Below are 17382 nucleotides of genomic sequence, written 5' to 3' on the forward strand. Positions count from 1 at the left end.
TTTGTGTTACTCTATATTATCCAGCATAGACATGTATTTAATTAGTTTAGATGCATATGTATAAGTATTATAAATATGCATGTGTTTAAGTACTTCATATTATCCAAATATTTTGTTGGTATTATATATTTTGATGGTTTATTTGTAGTTCAGGTATGGACTTTGTATTTTAAAAATATGTTGTTGCTTTGGTAGTATTGCATGGTTTTTTAGGAATAAAGAGAGTAAAGATGATAGATTCTATTGTTTTAGGGTTAAAAATACAAATCAATGGGAATGTAAATTCTCTACCTACCTCTTTACCTTTTACAAGTATTATATATACACTCTATCTATTTATGATATTTTCAAGCATTAGTTTTTAATAGTTTGTCTTTTAGATCTACGTTTTGAAAGTACATGGTGCCTATGATGTCTAATAAACAGGTATATTTATGTATTTTTAAATGAAAGTATGTTCATTAATAGTGATTTATATGTATATGTAGTAAATCTGTTATAAGGGTATGATTCTAGATTATTTAAAATATGGTAACATGAGGTTGATTTGTAACTTGGAAAGATGAACTGAATTATAACAGGGTAAGTTTCAAGTGTTGCTGAACTGCATGGATTACCAGGAGTCGAAATCAGGATTGGTAAAAGTTTGCAAACTTTTTTAGTGTTAAACATATTGCATGAATACGTATGTCTAATATTTTGAAGTAAATCTGTTTGAAATTATAGATATTACCAAAGATAATGGCGAGTGTCCTACCAACTAATTGTCGAATGGTGAAATTGATAGATAACAGTAAACGGAAAAAATATGTTTTAGTTAAAAAATTTGAAGATGGGTCGTTCAAAATTGAAGATCGAGAGTTGAATGTTTTGCTTGATGAGTATAAGTATGGGGATGTTCAGAAGGTTTGTTTTACTTGGAGGAAAAAGGTTAGCTTTGATTTTCAAATTTTTCTACATAAAGATTTGGAGTGTTTTAAAAAAATCAAACCAGGAACTGCTTCTGGTAGGAGTTGTTTGGTTAAAGCTAATGAGGAAATTAATCAAAAAGTGGTAAGTAATTTTGATATGAATTTTTTTTGGGATTTTAATTATTATTAATCCAAAAGTCTAAATATATTCTAATATATTTTTTTTGTTTTTTGATAGATTTTAAGTATTTTTGTTCTTTGGGACCTAAATGCAAATGAAAGTAAAAGTATTGAAGAATTTGCTCGTGTTAGTTGTGGTGATAAGCAATATTGTGTTAATCTGATTTATTATGATTGTGGGGTTAAACCAGATATAAATAAAATAGCAGTTGGTTTTGATGGTCCCGGATGGGAAAAACTTTGTAGGGAAAATGATGTGTTAACGGGGTGTATGTTGAAGTTTAGAAATCTGGAGAACATGCAATATGCGGTGGATATTTTCAATGTTTCAGATGATGGTGTCGGATTTGTTTTAGGTACTTTACTTGTTTGTTTTCTATAAACTAATATCATAATATATAATTTTGTTTACAACATTTTTTAGTTACATGTTGTATGTGATCCAAATTTCATTTCCAATTATATGGAGGCTGGTACTTCATCTTTGTCCAAGTGAAAAAAGATTGAGGAGGGACTTTGAAGACTAATCTATGTGTTTGTATTTATAAAAAACATAAATATGTTTCATATGTTAATTGTCTAAATATGTGTGCTACTTTAAATACTATTATGTTTATTAGTGATGTTGTTATTTATTGTGGTTTAATATGATGGTTAATAATGTAGTTGAATTTATATGTATTTGTTTAATGTATTAATGGGTTATGTATTAAATAGTTGTGTTAATTGGTTTTATATGTATTTGATTCCTAATTCTTTATTTATTTTTATTTTATGTAACCTATGTTATAAATTACAAAAATAATTTAGAAAAGAATTATTGTTTAGCAACTTATAATTGTATAGGGGGTAAAGTGTAATTTAAGGATAGTTTGGTGAGGTTGGTGAGGTTATCAATAATTGGTAGGTGTTCATCCATTTTAGTATAAAAAAAAAACTGGAAAAAGGAATGGTGAAAAGAAAGCTCGGTCATCACTTTGTTGCCCGACAGGTGATATTTTGAATTACTTCATTTCTTTAACTATTATTTGAATGTATTAAGAATATACATATAGTTTATCAATGTATAATATTTATTTGTTAAGTAAAAAATGATTCCGATTAGGGTTTATAGTTTTAGTGAATATGTGAATAATTAGTGGGGATTAGGGTATTCAAAGAAAAAAGTCAATGCATTAAAAAATTATGGTGTAGATAAATATATGTATATTCTTTGACATTTATGGTTATTGGGACCCTCTGAGTTATATGCGTTAACAGATATGGAGATAGGTTGGGGACCATTTAGATTTTTTTTATTTTTTTTTTTACCAATATATGGACTTTTAGTGTTGAATAACTAAAAATAATATATATTTTGGATTACAAAAAGTTAGATTTTGCTTTATCAATTGTTTATAATTCTTAATAACAGAAATTCCAAATTCTTGTTGATGTTCCAAAAGATGGAAGTTTTGAAAAGTATCTGGTGAGTTTCATTATTATTGAATATATATACTTATTGTTTTGAATATGGTAATATGAATATGAATATTAAGAAATTTTTGATTAGGTACTGCCAAGGATTTTTAGGAACCATATAACAGATCCATGTGAACGGATGACTTTGATAGACTCAAGTCAACGTAAGTTTGTTGTTTTCGTTTATGATATTTGTGAGGGTATTACAAAGATTGGATATTGGAGTTGGCCACAGTTTCTTAAGATGAATTTCCATCGAGATTTAGGAATTAGTAAGTTGTATTTCCGAAAGGTTGGTAGGAATGAGTTTGAAGTAGTATGTTTCAATTCATTTGGGATGGAGATGAAGAGAGATTTTGTAGGTAAGTGGGTGATGAAGAGATGTTTGGTTAAGGCTTCAAGTAATACAATTTACCAAAAGGTTAGTCATGTATTTCTTAATTCTTTTAAGAAAAAACTATGTTTATGGTTTATACATTAGTATTAAACATGGTCTATGTTTGCTAACATGTGTTTTTGTTTGTCTTTACAACAGAATCTTCCTGCTAGGATACTTAAAGACTTGAATGTGAAAAGTGATGTTAAACCGAAGTTGGAAGCGGAACTGTTTGGTCCATTGCAGGATTCGACAGTGAAGCCTATTTATAAGTACCATGAAGATAATTCAGAAAAGAATAAATGGCAGGCCGTGGGATTTAAGGGGAAAAAATGGACTAATTTTATAATGGTTAATGGTGTTGATAAGGGTTTTACAATGCTATTCACATCTTTTGGACAACAGAAGTACGGGGTTGATGTGTTTAATAAAAAAAATGTTGGAGTTGGTTTGATAGCGGATGCATGTAAGTCAATTATTTCATTCTTAAATTGTTAAAAGTTAAAAAAAATTTAGTTGTAATATTAAATATGTAATATGGTTTGTTGATGATTTAGGTTTTGAGGATGAGGTTGTGACGAAATATAAGAAAGTTTGGAAAGAAGGATTGATGGATGACAAGAAATTTGATTGTAAGATTTTGCATCAATGCCGTTTAACTATGCATCACAATCACAAAAAGTTCAAGCAACCTTTTTTTTGCATAGGTTTGGTAAATCTTGTTTGACACACAAAGAAGTGGTATGTAAATTTGTTTAGATAAACTCTAAACAAAAAGTTTGATTATATTAATGTATAAAGCATATTTTTTTTGGTGACAGACAATTCCAGCAAAGTTTGTTTGTGAACATAAGATTTACGAATTTGATGGAGTTACTTTGGCTTATGGTTACATGAAGTTCAATCCAGAGCTGGTTAAAAAGAAGGATAGTTGAAGACCAGGTGATTTATCTCACATTAAGCTAAAGTATGATTGGGGGTTGTTTATGGAATGTACTGGTTTTATGGTTGGGGATTCAATCAAGTTTGGTATCAACAAAGAGAAATCTGTGGCGGGGGGAAATGTTTATCTTCGTATATGTTAAGTATCTGATGAAAGGTAATATGATATGGTATGTTCTTTGGATTTTGATCTTTTATTTCGAACAATATATGTAGGTTTTGTTGACTAAAGATGTAATGATGTTGCTAGTTAGGATCTTTTTATACTAAAATCTAATCTTGTAATTCGGATAATGGTAGTTAATGCATGTATGTCTTTTGAATGAATTCTAAATCAACTAAAGTATTGTAGTAATGTAATCAAAATGGAGAACTTGAGTACTGTTAGTAATCATGTCTTCTTCAATAAATATAAAAATCTGCAACTCTATTTAGAAAGACATGATCAAAAGATTGCACTTAATTTAGAAAGACATTAGTATTTCATAAACATTGAAGCACTTCCTTGTAAACCACATTTGTAGTAGTGTTACTAATCATGCCGTCTTCATCTAATATTAAAATCTTCAAGCCTCTTTTACTTTTGACCCTTGAAACTGCCACATAAAGCTGACCATGGCTGAAAACTGGCTTCGGTAAGTACAAACAGACACGATCCAGAGATTGTCCTTGACTATTGTTTATAGTCATTGCAAAACATACGGCTACAGGGAATTGTTTTCTGCAAATTTTGACTGAAATACGTCGGTCAGATGGAGACATCTTTAATCTTGAAATTAAAGTATGATGGCCGACGTTTGTTCCAGTTATTATTTTTGCTTCAATGACATGTTTACCAAGTTTCACAACTTGTAAACGGGTGCCATTGCACAACCCATTTGGTTGATCAAGATTTCTAAGCAACATAACAGGAACACCAATCTTTAACACAAGTTTATGGTTAGGCACACCAGACAATCTCATGTTGTTTAAAATTTCAATAGAGAACAAAGCTTCATCGACATCTGTTATTTGTTCCGATTCACATAAGCTGTCTGAGCTTAGATATTCTTGCACCTCTCCGGGCATCATTTCTAACAACTTTTCATTGATTTGATTGACAAAATCATGGGTTGGTGCAAGAATTGCCCTTTCCTGGAAATAAAGAGGTTGATCCAAACAGTTGTATATATCGGGATATGTGAAGTCAATTAAAGATTTAAGTGGATTCACTGAGTCACTTATCAACAATTCTTGAGGTATTTCAATATCAACTTCACCATCATTTGCATCACCAAGTACTCCATCACCAAGCTTTAAAATCCAATCAGCAAATTCAGAAATCTCTTCCACATGTGTTGGGTCGCACCCAACCCTCAATCTCATATTGACGGTTAATTTTAGGACTTTACAATGGTGCCAAAGATAAGATGAATTCAAAGAAGCATTAACAATATTACCTCTTGAACCTTTAGGAATGACAGGTAAGATTTGACGAAAATCACCTCCAAATATAACAACTTTGCCCCCGAAAACTTTATCTTCACTATTTGGTTGAGAAGAGCGTAAAATATCTCGCATTGTTCTATCAAGAGCTTCAAAACAATGTTTGTGTATCATTGGTGCTTCATCCCAAATGATCAATTTGGTTTTTTGTATTAAAGCAGCTAAATCACTGTTGGGCTCAATAGAACAAACTGAATTCTCATTAATATTGATGGGAATTATAAACCTTGAATGAGCCGTTCTTCCACCGGTTAGTAAAAGAGAAGCAATTCCGCTAGATGCAACATTGAGCACAATTTCACCTTCACATCGTATTGCAGCTGTAAGTGTCTTCCAAAGAAATGTCTTCCCAGTACCACCATATCCATAAACAAAATAAATACCGCCATCATTGTTGCTTATAGCTTTCATAACCGTTTTATAAATGGCTTGTTGTTCATAGGTTAAGGTTGACAACATTTGGATATACTCTGCCCTGAGAGCCGACTTATCATACAACAACTCATTTCTTATTAAACGATTGTTGATTGATGACAAGTAGTGGTTTTCGGGGAAAGGCATTTCAGGAAAGTTTTTAAGGGTACTTCCATTTGTCAGCATAAGTTGTTCGATCTCCGACAAACAAAGCATTTTAAGCTCTTCATCAGCAAGCATTAAACCTACAAAATTATTTTTAAATATCAAAGTAATTTTAGTTAGTCAAAAAACATTATAATTTGATATTAAAGGAAATTACATTTATAAATTATTTTGAATCAAAGTACCGGGACAGTTAACAATCTTCCTTTGTCTAAATAAGATATCTTCAGCTAAGAGGTACCATGTTTTGGCCCAAAGATCATCGGGACGTGTTACAGAGTTTGAAAGGAGTAACATGACAAAAAAATTTCTTAACCAAGAGGCTGTAGCCCATGAACTTGCTTCTTTAATTGCATCAATATATTCCTTATCATCATCTAAAAGTCCCAATTCTTCACATGCCTCTTTGTAGGTTTTACATTGTTTTCTATTAACAAATTTCAGATGCTTAAAGCTCCTTGGTCCCCTTACATGATTGAGTAGTATTCTCAAGTAGTATACAGGACCAAGAGATGGTGGGACGTAACATATCCTTCCAATAGAACCATTCGGATTTCTTCTTCTTTTCCAATATCTATCCTTCCGATTATAACTATAATGCCTCGGGAACTCTGCATATTTCAATGTCCGAGCAAAAGAATCAACATTGTTGATTGCCATCCATTGTGTAAACATTGATTGTTTAACAGTTGGATTGGAAACCACATCACATAAATTAGACTCATCGTCGTATACGATACTCTGCTCATCTTCATCATGAAACGGTAAAACTTCAACAGGTGGATATCGATAATGTATATCAAATTTGAAAATTCTCCATGCAGCCTCACAAGCAGAAACATACCTACAAAATATACTCTTTTTTTATCAAAAAAATTCTTATTCAAGATATTGTATATAAATAAAACGAATTGGAAAAATAATTATACTCATATTTAAAAACAATTATTAAAGATACCTGCAATCAAGGTAGTTTTTAACCTCATCTTCAGGTTTTTTGGGTTGTGTACTATCTAGGTTAGTATTTGCTTGATAAACAGAAGCAGTGACACCATCAGGTCCCTTGTTAATGTATTTAAACAAATACTTGATGGATCCGGTTTGGTTACACCATTCAACATTCATATGACATTGGTACATTCGAAGAAGAATTGCATTATAAGGGACGACATATCGGTTGTCAAGTGGTATTCCATCTTTTTCTATTGTGCGACCTCTATTACGTCTTCTATAAACAGGATATCCTGAAGAATCTACGGAGCTTTCTTCATGGAAATCTTTTGGAAAATTTTTGGAGCACTTTTGTTGAACCATACATGGACAACTTGGATTATCAACACCACAAGGACCATGCATCATGAATTGTTTAACCAATTCATATAATTCAGGATCTTCTTCCTTGTCTGGTATTTCTGCACTAATTACATGGTCAATATCTGTGACAGTGGGAAATTTATGTCCAACTTTGAGGAACAAACAAAGATGAGCATGAGGAAGTCCACGTTTCTGAAACTCTACTGTATAGATCACTAAAACAGAAAACACCACTATTAAAACAAACTTCAATAGGAGTATGAAGAATTATATGGAAAAACACCAGTATTAAAACCAACTTCAATAAGTATATGGAGTATGAAGAAATAACCTGCTTCAATAGGACCAAAAAACTCATTGGTCTTCAAATCTTGTATAAGATGATCCAATTTAATTTTGAAGATTCTAGAGAGAATATCAGGCCTGTCTTCAGGCTTGAGGTCTATATCAACCAAGCATCTATATATCTCAGGCCAATTGGGATTGCAAGTTACTGTTATAAAAAGATCTGGGTAACCCACCGTTTTGCAAATTGCCATAGCATCTAAATACTTTTGCATCATGTATCTTGCTCCACCAGTAAAAGAAGATGGCAAAAATATGCATTTACCAGACGAGGAACCCTCATCATTGCCATTTTCAACAGCAGCGGTTAAATTTTATAAGTTTCAGTACGGAGTTTCTTTTGTTGTGTTTTTATGTAAGACAAACATTCAGACTCAATCATTGTGTACGCATCTACCATAAACTGGTGTAACAGTTTCTTGGCAAACAACAACAATGACCCAGATTTCGGTCTGATTTGGAGCATATAGGCAAAAAACTCTCTCATGCTTGTTTTAGATCGAACAATGTTTGAGTCAAGTGGAATGCCTTTATGTTTGATATCAATCCTATAACCATCTTCTCCATAAGGGAACAAAAGAGGATATTGCAAGGCCAGGTAAGAGGGATGGAGCTCACTTATTCGTTGAAGACCACCAGCTTTAGTACGAAGAACAATGTCTCGATTATCAATCATGTCATCAATATCACCAATTATTAAACCAGCAACCTCTGATGTAGTTGGCAAATTGTATTGTCTTGCATCTTGTTTTCTTGTACCGATGAGTTTTAGACCTACAGTTTCCCAATCATTATCTTTGACACAATCTCTAACCATTCTAAATGATTTGACAAGTGGATTGTTTAAATCCAACATATTCTTGATTATGTCAATTGTATTATGATCAAGTGGTTGTTTTTTTCTGTCTCTGCCATCACTGTAATAAACAAAATAGAAATGCTTTTTAGAATGTAAAAATAATAGGATGATTAAGAAATGAGAATCTAGTTTAAAAGCAATATATACATATTTATGTTGATTGAAAAGTAAACAATATTGAACAATACCTTACAGCTTTTTCTCTATTTGCAGCTTCATTTTCTGAATCATATATATAGAGTTGGGAAAACTTGGGTTGTTCACCAGGACCATGCATAAGACTTCCCATACAATGAAAGTTTTGACCTTGAAGTCGAAACACAAATGGTCCTTTACCTTTCATGACAGTCTTATCAATTTTACCTCCCATGGAAGTGAAAGAGAACATCATATTATATGCTCTGATGTTAGACATGAAATTATTTGACTTTTGATTTTTTTTCTTTAAAGAGTTTTTTGAGAACAGCTGGAGGTTTGGGTGGTGGAGGCAGTTGCACATCACTAGAGGAGCAACAAAATCCAAAAGTAGTTTTCTTAAGATCATGATTTCCTCGTAACATTTCAGCTTCCCATAGCATAGCATTACATTTGGAACACTTATATATGGCATCCCCATGGTCAATGTATGCTATGTCATTTACAAAAAAGAAAATTAAAGCTGATATAAAATGTAATGATGGTCAACGTAAGAAATACTCCGTAGATAAAGAGTGAAGATACCTCTGGATATTCCATGACGTATTGAATAAGAATCTGATGATAGGTCATCACTAATATCCAAATCTATTCGAGGTATGTTAGATGTATTGAATCTCCTAACTTTTGGGGTAGGATTTATAACCTCGGTACAACAATCAAATTCTGGGGAGGACATTATAGTAAACAGGTTCATCTTTTCGGTTGAATTATGTAATTTCTGTTTTCCTTTTGTATTTTCAACATTCATATTTTGATTTCCTGAGAATTACAATAACTTATATTTATATTAATGTGTATATTTCAGATTAATAACATAAAAAAAAGGGAAAGAAACCTTACCAATGTTTTCTTTTAATTTCTGATTAAGTAAAAGAGTTTGAGCATTCATATTATTTTTTCCTGACAATTACAGTAATTGTTATTTATATACATGTGTATATTTTGATTAGTATAAAACAGAAGAATAGAAAGAAAGCGTACCAATGTTTTTAAAGAAGATTTTTGATAAACATTGCAAGGATTTCGAATATTATAATGAGGTTTTCCAGAGTTTTTAGAGTTTAAAGTAGCAAATGTAGTTGAATTGGTTGAAGTAGTTCCAATATAAGAGTTGTTGAAGACATGTGATGTTGTTACTGATGGGTTATTTCTATTTGATGGAGTTACACATGTTGTGGTTGAAGATATAGTAACAGGTGGAGAATAAGGTAGACTAACAAATGCAGAATTGGAGGGTTTAGTAGTTTTAAACAATTTGTTTTTGGTTTCAACTGGTTTTGACATACAATTGGTAATATTTGATAATACACGATTGGGAAAAGCCAATGTTAAAGTTGATATGTTAACCTGGGAAGATGTTTTACGACTTTGCAATATAGCTCTTCTGCTTTTCCTCATTTCTTTTGCATCTTGTGTTGCATTCTCATTGTTTTCGATATAGGATTGAGTGTATTTGTGTTTACACATTATTACCACCTTTGTTGAATAAAACTATGATAATAGAAAAAGTGATGGAATGGTATTTGAAATATGTGGTTATATTTAGAACTGAATTTTAAGAGGGAATTCACAATGTTTTGAAACACATTTGAAATTTTAAGTTTGGATTAAAAAATTTTGAACACCAACAGTAGTAGATAAAATTTGAAATAATTTGACATCCAAAGTTTGTTTTTGACTGATGTACTTTAATTATATTCAGTTAAAATAAAGCACTTTTGATTTTTATATCTTAAGAATTCATATTCATATAATAAGTGAAAAGAATTTCATTTGAGTGTTTGTTAATGGCACTTTGATGCTTAAATTGGTTTAATGTGTGTTAATATAATATGTGATGCATATATATATTTTTCAAAACAGATTCATAAGATCAAAGTGAGGGGCAAAAAAATCAAGCCAGGGACACCACAAGATAAACATGACATTGAATGAAAGTGGAAACCATTCAACAAAAGGAAGTAGCATACAGGTTCATAAGTTCAAGGTTCATGGGAATAACATCCATCCATGAACTCCAAAAGATAAACAGAGTAATAGACAGAGAAGCAATGTTCAAAACAAATCTGCAAACATAACAATACATTTTTCAAGCATTGTTTAAACATCATATGGTTCCAACTTCTTCCTTAGTCTTTTGGTGGAAGATTCTCCAGGAGCATTGAGAGCATCAATAACAGCTTTGATGGGTCTTTTAATCAGGGGCTTGTTTCAGTGTCATTGTCGACGTCCATAGTTAAACAACCTCCAGTAACAGATGCAGCATCCTTCGAAAAGATCACAAAGAAACTATATCCATATTAAAGCACTTTGGTGTTTTGTAAATCATTCTTGATAAAAACAATGTCTTAATTATTGACTAACCTTTGAATCAACTCCACATTGTGAGGATTCCGATAGCTTCACACAGGTAGGATCAACACTTGGGGTAGTAAGCTTTGAATATGAACAAATTATAAATCATGTTTTGTAAGTTCAGTATGAAAATGTAAGTTATTGAATTACAAGTGTTTAATAAGCATAAGATGGTATTCATACCTCTGGTTGATTTTCCAATGAAAGCAATTCATCAATTATATCGGGATCATCACAAACCTTGATAACAGTAAAGACATAGTACTTGTTTCGAACATTGTAGGAATTAACGACATTTTTAAACGCAAGCATACGATTCACAAACGCATCCAATTCATGAGGGAAACCATTGGGATTCTCAGACTGAACTTGACGATCACGAATATAGTTTGCAGACAAGTTCAAAAGATGAGCAACATCTTGGTCAAACATCATAAATGAAGTGCTACCAGTTGCATCTTGGACCCTAATTTGTAACATCCCAAACTTTTATTTAACAATTGACCTGAGTCGTTAAGTCAACATTACGTGTCCGTTAAGCCTATACATGATTTAATGACTATATGTGTTTAATGTGTTATATGTGTCAAGCTTTAGTGCCTTAATGATTAATGTGCTAAAGTGCTTAAGATATGTTTTATATGTCTTTTGATGTGCTTAAAGTATTTAATGTGTTGTAAGTATTCCCAATAGGTGTTTTGAGTTAAATATGAGCCATAAGGAAGCCTAAGGACTAGTTTTGATATAGGTGGAAACTAAAAAACGGGATTAGGGTCTTGGAGCAGGTCATTAGCTTCTAATTACTCATATTATCCTTTCCTCTTTGAGCCCTAACCATTCCCCATTGCCATAATCAATTCCTTATTCGATTTCATCTTCGTTTGGTTGATTCGAGAGTGTTTTGATCAAGTTTCTACATTCTCTTTGTAATCTCCAGGTATCCCAGGTATAATAACATTGATTTCATGTCCTTTCAATCCCTTGATTCGATTCGTAACTGATCTAGGTCTTTAGAGGGTTGATTGGAGTCAAAAACGTGAGTTTTAATCGATTCGGTAACCTAAAATGATTGTTGTTGTGTTGCAAATCAATTGGATGTTGAGGGTTGTTTTCATGACATCATTAGAGTCTTAAAATGATGAATTTTGAGGGTTAAAAGTCGTTCATAAGGTTTGGGGTCGTTTGGGGTGTGTTTGGTTAAGTTTTGGAGGTTAAACAATGAGGTTTGTGCTGAAACGGGCTAGCTGCGGCGCAGTTACTAAGCTGCGGCGCAACTGGAAACCAGTGACACATAGCTGCGACGCAACTTAGTAGTTGCGACGCAATAGCGACGGAATTTTCAAACGGCCATAACTTTTGAACCGTAACTCCGTTTTTAACAAATAAGCTATCCACGGAATCGTAAGAGAGTCTACTTTCTAATGGTTATGTTTTCAAAAGATGATTGTGATGTCAAGTTTCCAGAAAGGTTAATATAGTGAGTGAATGTCGAGTTTCGTCGAGTTTTGTAAGCTTTAAAGTACTAATCGAATGTTCGATGCATCAAGCCTTGTAATGGGTCATGTTTATAGATACTTAGGCTTGATTCATGAACAAAAGTAAGTAGGTACTTGTTTAGCTTATTATATCGTTCAATGATTATAGGTAGTCGGGAATACTTGCAAAGCTCGGTAACTTACGTTATCATTTTGTACGCTTCTAAGAGGTAAGATACACTACTTTGACATGCTGAGGGTTCAACAAAAGATGGTTTCTTATAATAGTTTCCATTTGATATCTTGATCGTTTATGGGTAATCGGGATACATGGGAGGTGATATGGGCTATGTAAATGACATTTGAGGCCTGATATGCAGTCCCTATGATATGAAATGAAATGATATGATATGATATGTTTTGAGATGTATTGTATGGTGCATGTTTGTATGGCTTATTAATCTAGTTCACTAGACTCTTTAAGTTGCCATGTCACGTGCACGTTTAAGGGCCCAAACGTAAAAGATGATTATGTGTTATGTTTAGGTAATGTAGATTCCTGAACTATATGTAATGTAAATCGAGCTCGTATATGATATGAAAGTGTTAAGCTTAACCCGTACTTGCCCTTGCCCGGTGAGTACGTATATGGTTGCTTGGGTGGCTCCTTGCAACATAATTACGTGGTTAGAGTATCTCCGGTGGCGTGATTAACCACCAATGTCTTGAACATACGGACTACTCCTGGATTGGCTTGCCATTCCTTAACGACACTGATGGACCGCCGTAAGGCTTATCCATCCAGTCGGGTGTGAGGTCCCCGTTAGGTCTTTTGACCGCCTACACACAAACTTACACCTTATATGATATGAGTGACTTATGTCACACCTGAAATGATGTTATATGTGATGATGAAAAGATGATTAGGCACATCTAAGACGAACAATCCTATACGAATGATGTTTATGGCTATATGAGATGTTATGTGCCTTAATGATGAAATATGACTTTTAATACGTTTTAATTGGACAAATGTTTTTATAAGCTCGTGTTATCTTACTTAGCTAATTCGTTAGCTAACACTTGTTTCTTGAAATGTGTTGTTCCTTCAGGTTTAGAAAGCTTTGAGTGTTGACGAATAAAGAGCGAGGCATGGGTAGATTGTTCGAAAAGGATTATAGTTTACCCATAGTGGCTGCTCCTTTAGACCTTTGAATTTTATGTTTAGATATTTATGAATTGTATTGACTTGTGATCGGTTGTTTTATGTTGGGCAACCGATGGATTTCCATTTAGACTTGTTTCAATGATATGGCTAGTAACACCGTTTGATGAATAAACCAAACTGAAATTATTGGTTTGGACTTTTAAATGTTTTTCCGCTTTCTTTGACACCGTTAGGTGAAAGCTCTTGGAAATCCTTGTTTTTAAATGATGGGTTTTACAAGTTGGTATCAGAGCATTGGTTTAAGTGAACCAAAATTCGACCAAGACCATAGGATTTTGGACTTAAACTGCATGAGAAAGGATAGGGCTTAAGTAGGTATGCTTAGCCATTGAAATGAGATGCTTTAGGAAGGGTTTGGGGTTGAGAGAGAGTGCAAATTGAGGCTTATATGTGTTATGTTGTTCTTAATACTTATGTTTAGTAGCCTTAATCTTTTTATTCTCACTCTAACCTTTGCTAACCGACGTCGTTGCATTGTAGACATCATGGTTAACACTCGTACTAACAGTCGACGTGAGAGAGCTCCAAGCAATGGCCAATCGAATCGAAATGGGGCTGGAAATGATGTCAACCAAAGGCCTCCTCGAAGGCCACTTCCGGGTGTGCAACTCACAAGGTCTGAAATTGATCGAGCAAACCCGGTACTTGAACAAATTCCTACTCAAGCTGAAATGCATGAAGAATTGAGGGCTATTCGAGCTCTCTTGTTAAGGAATGAGGAGGAATTGGCTCAATTGAGGGCTGAAAAGGAAGCAAGCTTGCAAAGGACGAGCACACGGATGGAAACTATTCCAATCGCTCGAATCGTGTTGAGATATCTGCTGGAAGGTCATTGGTTGCTCCTAGTAATGAGGTAGCTGAAGGGAATGGTGTGGAAAATGGGGTGGAGCCTCGTGTTATGGTTGCTCCTCGTGTCCATAACTTTAAATATGAAAGCTTTAAGAAGTGTGGTGCTAAGGAATTTGATGGCACACTTGATGCAGTGGGTGCCATGGAATGGCTGACTGATATTGAAGTGGTTTTTGCTTCGTGCTACTGTCCGGATGATATGAAGGTGTTATGTGCTACCCGCGTGTTAACAAAGAATGCTCGCAACTGGTGGAGATCAACTACTGTTTCCTTGACTCCTGAGGTGCTTGCTGCTATGCCTTGGGGTACATTCAGGAAAAGTTTTTGGAAGAATATGTGGGTACACGTGAGTTAAGGTTGATCGAGAAGGAATTCAGAGCTTTGACTGCTAAGCCAGGTGCCATAGGTGAGTATGCCCGTTCATTTACAGAAAAGCTCCAGTTTGTAGGTCGTATGGTACCAAGAGAGATAGATCAGATCGAAGCTTACTGTGATGGTCTTCCTGCCAGCTATCGCGGCCTTTGTAGGCAACACACTACGTTGTCTGCCGCTATTAAGGAGTCTAAGAGGTTGGATGATGATTTTAAGTCTGAAAAAATGGCTTCAAAAGATGATGATAAGAAATTCGGTTTCAAGAGAAGGTTCAATGGGTCTTCGAATTCTAACAAGAGGTTCAAAGGTAGTTCTACTTCGAATGGGATAAGGATAAGAAAAGAGTAGCACATGGTGTTCAGCTTGCAAGACCCATCATGAGGGTCCATGTTCTGACAAGACCAAGAGGTGATAAGTGTGGTAGTCCGGGCACGCTGCAGTTGATTGTAAAGACAAGGCTCGTTGTTACAAGTGTAAAGAAACGGGTCATAAGATTGCTGATTGTCCTCAGATGAAGAACGATGGAAAGAAGACGGTTGCTCCAAAGCCAAAGTTCATGCCTTTCAGATGACAGTGGAAGCTGCTAAGGATAACGATGAGGTAGTAAGCGTACTTTTCTTGTTAATTCAAAACCTGCTTCTGTTCTTTTTGATTCGGTGCAAATAGGTCTTTTGTGTCTACGTTGTTTGCTCCTAAGCTCGGAAGAGTTACTACTCCTCTTGATTGCTCCATAGAAGTAGAAGTTGCTAACGGTACTATTAGTGATATATGTGTGGGCTACGATGATTGTTCTATTGAGATTGAAGGTCGTGCCTTTCCAGTCCAACTATTACCTACTACTCTTGCTGGCTTTGATGTAGTGATAGGTATGGACTGGTTATCTCAAAATAATGCCACTATTATTTGTTCCCAAAGATCGTGAGTTTTCCTACTCCTGATGGTAAGATCATTTCTGTGTATGGTGATAAGAAAAGAGGAACCATAAAGATCATCAATATGATGAAAGCTCTCAAGTGTATCCGACAGAACAAGAGTCATTTTCTTGCCTATGTCATTGATGCACGAAAAGAAAAGTCTTCCATTTCTAATGTTGAAGTAGTTTCTGAATTTTCTGATGTGTTTCCGGATGATCTTCCCGGTATTCCTCCTGACCGTGAGGTCACTTTTCAAATTGAACTCGTACCCGGTGCTACTCCTGTTGCAAAAGCACCTTATCGATTAGCTCCTACAGAAATGAAGGAGTTAATGACTCAACTTCAAGATTTACTTGACAAAGGTTTCATACAACCAAGTTCCTCGCCTTGGGGAGCTCCGGTTCTCTTTGTTAAGAAGAAAGATGGTTCTATGCGCATGTGCATAGACTACCGTGAGTTGAACAAGCGAACGGTAAAGAATAAGTACCCTCTCCCACGCATTGATGATCTCTTTGATCAACTCCATGGTGCTTCTTACTTCTCCAAGATTGATTACGGTCCGGCTATCATCAATTAAAGGTCAAAAAGGAAGATGTAGCTAAAACAGCTTTTCGCACTCGATATGGGCATTATGAGTTTCTTGTCATGCCATTTGGGTTGACAAATGCTCCAGCCGCTTTTATGGATTTAATGAATCGGGTATGTCGTCCATTCTTAGATCATTTTGTGATTGTCTTCATTGACGATATTCTGATTTATTCTAAGTCGGAAACCGAGCACCGTGGGCACTTAAGAGCCGTCCTTGAGGTTCTTAGGGAGAAGAAATTATATGCTAAGTTCTCCAAGTGTGAATTCTGGCTTCGAGAAGTTCAATTTCTCGGCCATGTCATCTCTTCCGAAGGTATTAGAGTTGATCCCTCAAAGATTGAAGCTGTCTCTAAATGGGAACAGCCAAAGACACCCACTGAGATCAAGAGTTTTCTTGGTTTAGCGGGTTACTATCGAAGGTTCATTCAAGATTTCTCTCGTATAGCTAAGCCCATGACTGAATTGACAAAGAAAGGGGTGAAGTTCGTGTGGGCTGAAGCTCAAGAAAAGGCTTTTCAAACGTTAAAGACCAAGTTATGTGAAGCTCCAATCCTCGCCTTACCCGAAGGTACCGATGATCTTGTTGTTTATAGTGATGCTTCTATTTCAGGTTTGGGTTGTGTTCTCATGCAAAGGGACAAGGTTATTGCCTATGCTTCACGTCAGTTGAAGCCTCATGAAAAGAACTACCCGACCCATGATCTAGAGTTGGCTGCTGTGGTGTTTGCTTTGAAGTTGTGGAGGCATTATTTGTATGGCACTAAGTGTACTTTGTACACCGACCACAAAAGCTTGCAATATGTGTTCACACAAAAGGAAATGAATGTAAGACAACGGAGATGGATGGAACTTCTGAAAGATTATGATTGTGAGATTAAATATCATCCCGGTAAAGCCAATGTGGTGGCGGATGCATTAAGTAGGAAGGTGCAGAATTCTCTTGTAGATTGA

General features: G+C 34.6%; 2 pseudogenes; one reads left to right on the forward strand and one right to left on the reverse strand.

The window, feature by feature from the left end:
* Window positions 1-4353: 4353 nt before the first annotated feature.
* On the reverse strand, window positions 4354-9326 carry LOC122596957 (annotated as a pseudogene).
* Window positions 9327-14193: 4867 nt separating this feature from the next.
* Window positions 14194-17382, forward strand: LOC122596958 (annotated as a pseudogene).

Source organism: Erigeron canadensis, chromosome 4 (assembly GCF_010389155.1).
Source record: "Erigeron canadensis isolate Cc75 chromosome 4, C_canadensis_v1, whole genome shotgun sequence".
Taxonomy (NCBI): Eukaryota; Viridiplantae; Streptophyta; class Magnoliopsida; order Asterales; family Asteraceae; genus Erigeron; species Erigeron canadensis.